The following is a 7,566-nucleotide window of genomic DNA, read 5'->3' on the forward strand; positions in this document are numbered from 1 at the left end:
AAAAGAATCATAGGTTCCCAGGAGAAGAGAGAGAAAAAGGGGTAGAAGGGTTATGTGAGCAAATCATAGTGAAAAGCTTTCCTAACCTGGGGAAAGACACAAACATCAAAATTGAGGAAGCAGAGAGGACTTCCATTAGATTCAACAAAAACCGACCATCAACAAGGCATGTAATAATCAAATTCATAAAATACTCAGGCAAGAAAAGAATTATGAAAGCAGCAAGGGGAAAACAGTACTTAATCTACAAAGGAAGACAGATCAGGTTTGTAGCAGACCTATCCACAGAAACTTGGCAGGCCAGCAAGGAGTGGTAAGATGTATTCAATGTGCTGAATTGGAAAAATATGCAGCCAAGAATTCTTTATCCAGCAAGGCTGTCATTCAATAAATTTTTTAATGTTTTATTTATTTTTGATAGAGAACCAGAGCATGAGAGGGGGAGGGGCAGAGAGAGAAGGACACAGAACTGGAAGCAGGCTCCAGGCTCTGAGCTAGCTGTCAGTACAGAGCCTGACGTGGGACTTGAACCCACGAACGTCATGAGATCTGACCTGAGCCGAAGTTGGAGGCTTAACCAACTGAGCCACCCAGGCACCCGGCTGTCATTCAAAATAAAAGGAGAGATTTAAAATTTAGCAAAGTGGATGGACCTTGAGGGTGTCATGCTAAGCGAAATAAGTCAGGCAGAGAAGGATAGATACCATATGTTTGCATTCATAGGTCTAACAGGAGAGACCTGGCAGGGGACCATGGGGAGAGGAAGGGGGAAAGAGAGTGAGGGAGAGTGAGGGACACAGATCAAGGGAGACTACTGAATACTGAAAACGAACCATGGACTGAAGGGGGAGGGGGGAGGGGGTGATGGTCATGGTGGGGGGCACTTGTAGGGAGAAGCACTAGGTGTTATATGGAAACCAATTCGACAATAAACTATTAAAAAATATATATATATATATAAAAGTTTCCTATACAAACAAAAACTAAAGGAGTTCATGACCACTAAACTGGTCCTGCAAGAAATTTTAAGGGGGACTCTCTGAGGAGAGAAAAGATGGAAAGAAAAAAAAAAAAGAAAGACTAAAAGCAACAAAAACTAGAAAGGACCAGAGAACATCACCAGAAACTCCAACTCTACAAGAAACATAATGACAACGAATTCACTCCTTTCAGTACTCAATCTAATTGTCAATAGACTAAATGCTCTAATCAAAAGACACAGGGTAACAGAATGGATAAGAAAACAAATTCCATCTATATCGTGTTTACAAGAGACCCATTTTAGACCTAAAGGCACCTTCAGATTGAAAATAAGGGGATGGAGAACCATTTATCATGCTAATGGTCACCAAAAGAAAGCCGGAGTAGCCATACTTACATCAAACAATCTAGACTTAAAATTAAAGACTGTAACAAGAGATGGAGAAGGCCGTTATATCATAATTAAGGGGTCTATACACCAAAAAGACCTAAAATCTATGCTCCAAATGTGGAACGCCCAAACAGATAAATCAATTAATCACAAATATAAAAAAACTCACTGATAATAATACCATAATAGTAGGGGACTTCAACACCCCCACTTACAGCAATGGACAGATAATCTATTCAGAAAATCAACAAGGAAACAATGGCTTTGAATGGCACTGTGGACCAGACGGACATAACAGATGTATTCAGAACATTTCATCCTAAAGCAGTGGAATATACATTCTTCTCCAGTTAACATGGAACATCCTCCAGAATAGATCACATACTGGTACATAAATCAGCCCTCAACAAGTACAAAAATATGGAAATCATACCGTGCATATTTTCAGACCACAACATGTTGAAACTTGAAATCAACCACAAGAAAAAAATTGGGGAAGATAAATACTTGGAGACTAAAGAACATCCTACTAAAAATCAGTAGGCTAACCAAGAAATTAAAGAGGAAATTAGGGGCGTCTGGGTGGCTCAGTTGGTTAAGCATCCGACTTCGGCTCAGGTCATGATCTCATGGTTTGTGGGTTCGAGCCCCACGTCGGGCTCAGAGCCTGGAGCCTGCTTCCGATTCTGTGTCTCCCTCTCTCTCTGACCCTCCCCTACTCACGCTGTCTCTCTCTGTCTCTCAAAAATAAATTTTAAAAAACATTAAAAATTTTTTGGAAAAAAAAAGAGGAAATTAAGAAGTGCGTGGAAACCAATGAAAATGATAACACCAAAGCCCAAAACCTCTGGGATGCAACAAAGGCAGTCATAAGAGGGAAGTATGTAGCAAACCAGGCCTTCCTAAAGAAGGAAGAAAGGTCTCACATACCTTAAAAAGCTTAAAAAGCTGCAAAAGGAATAGTAAATAAAACCCTAAAATCAGCAGAAGACAGGAAATGATAAAGAGTAGAGCAGAAATCAATGCTATCAAAACCAAAACAAGAACAAAAGCAAAACAAAACAGTAGAACAGCTCAATGAAATCAGAAGCTGGGTCTTTGAAAAAATTAACAAAATTGATAAACCACTAGTCAGTTTGATCAAAAAGAAAAAAGAGAGGACCCAAATAAATAAAATCAAGAATGAAAGAGGAGAGATCACAACCAACACAGCAGAAATACAAACAATAAGAGAATATTATGAGCAGTTATATGCCAATAAATTGGGCAATCTGGAAGAAACGGACAATTCCTAGGAACATATAAACTACCAAAACTGAAACAGGAATAGGAAATTTGAACAGACCCATCACCAATAACGAAATTGAATCAGTAATCAAAAATCTCCCAAAAAACAAGAGTCCAGGGCCAGATGGCTTACCAGGGGAATTCTACTAAACACTTAAGGAAGAGTTAACACCTATTCTCTTGAAGCTGTTCCAAAAAAATAGATATGGAAGGAACACTTCCAAACTCTTTCTGTGAAGCCAGCAGTATCTTGATTCCAAAACCAGACAAAGACCCCAATGAAAAGGAGAACTTTAGACCAATTTCCCTGATGAACATGGATGCAAAAATCCTCAACAAGATATTAGCCAACCAGATCCAACAATACATTAAGAAAATTATTCACCATAACCAAGTGGGATTTATACCTGGAATGCAGGGCTGGTTCCATATCTGCAAAACAATCAATGTGATTCATCACATCAATAAAAGAAAGGACAAGAACCATGCAATCCTCTCAATAGATGCAGAGAAAGCATTTGACAAAATACACCATGCTTTCTTGATAAAAACCCTCAAGTAGGGATAGAAGGATCACACCTCGGGATCATAAAAGCCATATGTGAAAGACCCAACACTAATATCCTCCTCAATGGGGAATAACTGAGAACTTTCCCCCTAAAGTCAGAAAAACGACAGGAATGTCCACTCTTGCCACTGTTATTCAGCTGAGTATAGGAAGTCTTAGCCTCAGCAATCAGAAAATACAAACAAATAAAAGCAACCAAATCAGCCAGAAGGAGGTCAAACTTTCACTTTTTGCAGATGACAAGATATTCTCTATGGGAAACCCTAAAGATTCCACCAAAAAACTGCTAGAACAGATCCATGAATTCAGTAAAGTTGCAGGATATAAAACCAATGCACAGAAATCGGTTGCATTTCTATATAACAATAATGAAGCAACAGAAAGAGAAATCGAGGAATCAATCCCATTTACAACCGCATTAAAATCCATAAAATTCCTAGGAATAAATCTAACCAAAGCACTAAAAAAAAAATCTATACACTGAAAACTACTGAAAGCTTATGAAAGAAATTGAAGACCTCAACAAGATAAAAACAAAAACAAAAAATCCATGCTCATGAATAGGAAAAACAAATATTCTTAAAATGTCAATACTACCCAAAGTAATCTATATATTTAAAGCAGTCCCTATCAAAATAACACCAACATTCTTCACAGGGCTAGAACAAACAATCCTAAATCTGTATGAAACCAGAAAAGACCCCTAGTAGTCAAAGCAATCTTGAAAAAGAAAGTCAAAGCAGGAGGCATCACAATCCTGTACTTCAAGATGTATTACAAAGCTGTATTCATCAAGATAGAATGATACTGGCAGAAAAACAGACCCTCAGATCAATGGGACAGAACAGAGAACCAAGAAATAGGCCCACAAAAATATGGCCAACTAATACTTGACAAACCAGGAGAAGAATATCCAGTGGAATTAAGACAATCTCCTCAAGCAAGTGGTGCTGGGAAAACTGGACAGCAACATGCAGAAAAATGAACCTGGACCACTTTCTAACACCATACACAAAAATAAACTCAAAATGGATGAAAGACCAAAAGTTAAGACAGGAAGCCATCAAAATCTTCGAGGACAAAGCAGGCAAAAACCTCTTTGACCTTGCCCGCAGCAACTTCTTAATCAGTCTCCGGAGGCAAGGGAAACAAAAGCAAAAATGAACTATTAGGGCCTCGTCAAGATAAAAATCTTCTGTGCAGCAAAGGAAACAATCAGCAAAACTAAAAGGCAACGGACAAAATGGGAGAAGATATTTACAAATGGATTTCAGATAAAGGGTTAGTATCCAAAATCTGTAAGGAACTTATCAAACTCAACACCTAAAACCAAATAATCCTGTGAAGAAATGGGCAAAAGACATGAATAGACACTTCACCAAAGAAGACATCCAGATGACCAACCAACACATGAAAAAATGCTCAACATCTCTCATCATCCAGGAAATACAAATGAAAACCACAAGGAGAGACCACCTCTCACCCGTCAGAAAGGCGAACATGAACAACTCAGGCAACAACTTCTGCTGGCGAGGATGTGGAGAAAGAGGATCTCTTTGGCACTGCTGGTGGGAATGCAAACTGGTGCAGCTACTCTGAAAAACAGTGTGGGGGTTCCTCAAAAAATTAAATATAGAACTACCCTATGACCCAGCAAATGCACTATTAGGCATTTATCCAAGGGATACAAGTGTGCTGTTTCTAAGGGACACATGCAACCCAAAGTTAATAGCAGCCCTATCAACAATAGCCAAAGTATGGAAAGAGCCCAGATGTATAGATGAAGAAGATGTAAGATATATATACACACACACACACACACATACACAAGGGAGTATTACTCAGCAATCAAAAAGAATGAAATCTTGCCATTTACAACTACATGGATGCAACTAGAGGGTATTACGCTAAGCAAAGTTAGTCAGAGAAAGACAAGTATCATATGACTTCACTCATATTAGGACTTTAAGATACAAAACAGTTGAACATAAGGAAAGGGAAGCAAAAATAATATAAAAACAGGAAGAGGGACAAAACATAAAGAGACTCATAAATATGGAGAACAAACAGAAGGTTACTGGAGGGATTGTGGGGGGGGGAATGGGCTAAATGGGCAAGGGGCACTAAGGAATCTACTCCTGAAATCACTGTTGCACTATATAACTGGAATGTAAAATTTTTAAAAATAATAAAATTTTAAAATTAATAATCAAAATCTCAACCTTGATCTCAAGGTCATGAGTTGAAGCCCTGCATTGGGCTCCATGCTGGGTGTGAAGCCTACTTTTAAAAAAAAAAAAAAGGAGGGGAGAGGGAAAATCAAGACTTTCTTTTATAACTGACATGACTGTATACACAAAAAATTCAAAATAATCCACACAGTATTTGAATAAAAATTCAAGAAATAATTTAATTTACAAATGTCACTGTATCCATGTACAAAAAGAAATTGCAATTCATGCTAGCTGAAAAATCAAAAAGGAAATAAATAAAAATATTTACAAAGTACAACATACCATATACCTAGAAATAAATTAAAAATATTCAAGACCTCTTCAATTAAACTACAAAATGTGGTTAAGAGAAATCACAGACAACCTAGGTAAATGGGTGATTATATTATGTTCAGTTGGAAGACTCAGTATCATAAGATGTCAGTTTCATTCAGGTTATTGCATCAAGTCAAAGCCAATTCAAGCAAACTCTCAGCATATTTGTGATAATTGATAAGGAAATCATAAAAATACAGAAATAAACGGGGAAAGAATAAAAGTTGTCTCTCACTGCCAGATTTCCAAATATACTACAGAGCAGCATAGCAGTTAAGAAGTCATCTAAGGAGATGTTAACAGATGGTATCTAAACTTTATGAAAGGATTTCTACAATTACTTAGCCCTTGCTGAGTTACCAGACTTCAGTTCCCCACTATTGCTAAGACCAGTAAGCACAACATGCTAGCAGACAAGATTACCTCTAATCCCATATTCCCACCGGCCCACAGCTGTCTCTTCCCCTCCTCCATATACATGACAATTGTCAGGACTCTGATTCAGTTGGTGCAGACTCTACTCTGGATTCTGGATGAGCCTGGGAGCCTGTCCTAAACAAATGAGGGCACTGCACTGTAACCAGCTAACAACTGGCAAGTGAGCCAATCAGATTCTGTTATAATCAACAATTATTCAAAATTGGAATTATTCAAAAAGACCATCAGCTCTTTTCTCCCTGAGACTTCAACCTAGAAAGCAAGCAACCTGGATCTTCTGGGACCTACGGCAGAGAGAAATAGCCTGCCAGAAAAAAACAGCTAATGCAAAAATGCACAGCCAAGCAACATGGACAGAACTCATCCAGACAAAAAATTCCTTTTATAGCTTATAAAAATGCGAAGGGTGAAAAGACAAGCCAGAGACTGAGAAAAGTTATTTGTAATATATGTATATATAATATACATAGCATATATATATATATGTTTTATACATGTATATGGATGTAACTAGATATAGAGATACACATACATACAATAAAGGATAAATAACTTGAAAGAAACTCAAATAAAAAAGGAACCAAAAATGGGTGAAATGCTTCTAAAGGATGCCCTCATAAAAGATATCCAAATAAGGGTGCCTGGGTGGCTCAGTCGGTTGGTGACAGACTTCAGCTCGGGTCATGATCCCATGGTTCGTGGGTTCGAGCCCTGCATCGGGTTCTGTGCTGACAGCTCGGAGCCTGGAGCCTGTTTCTGATTCTGTGTCTCCCCCTCTCTCTGACCCTCCCCCACTCACAATCTGTCTCTCTCTCAAAAATAAATAAACATTAAAAAAAAAAAAGAGCCAACAAACACATAAAACGTACTTATCCTCCTTACACATCAGGTAACTGCAAACTAAATCCAGAGTAGGAGATTACTATATCCTCTGCTGGATGGCTACATGAGAAAGCGCTGGCCAGCTACGTGGAACAATTTTAATTTTCACATGTTGCTGTTAGGATGATACGTGGAATCCTCCTTTCTGCAACTATCTTCTGCGGTAACTATCAAAACTAAAGTCTACCCTATGCTTCAGTGATCTCCTTCCTACATACAAAACGCATACCAAGAGAAAAAGTATTAAGTCTGTGAAAGGAGCAACTAAAAGGTGAGCCAGACACCATGCTGAGAAGAGAAGCCAAACACATAATTGTACATATTGTATTTGAGCACTTAGATAAAGATCAAGAAAATCAAGAATAAGAGAACCTAATAAATGGAATGAAAGTCAGAATTGTGGTTTCCTTTGTGGAGAAATTATTGACAAGGCAGATAAATAAACTTTCTAGAATCCTGGAAATGTTTTG

Source organism: Suricata suricatta, chromosome 12, assembly GCF_006229205.1.
Source record: "Suricata suricatta isolate VVHF042 chromosome 12, meerkat_22Aug2017_6uvM2_HiC, whole genome shotgun sequence".
Classification (NCBI taxonomy): domain Eukaryota; kingdom Metazoa; phylum Chordata; class Mammalia; order Carnivora; family Herpestidae; genus Suricata; species Suricata suricatta.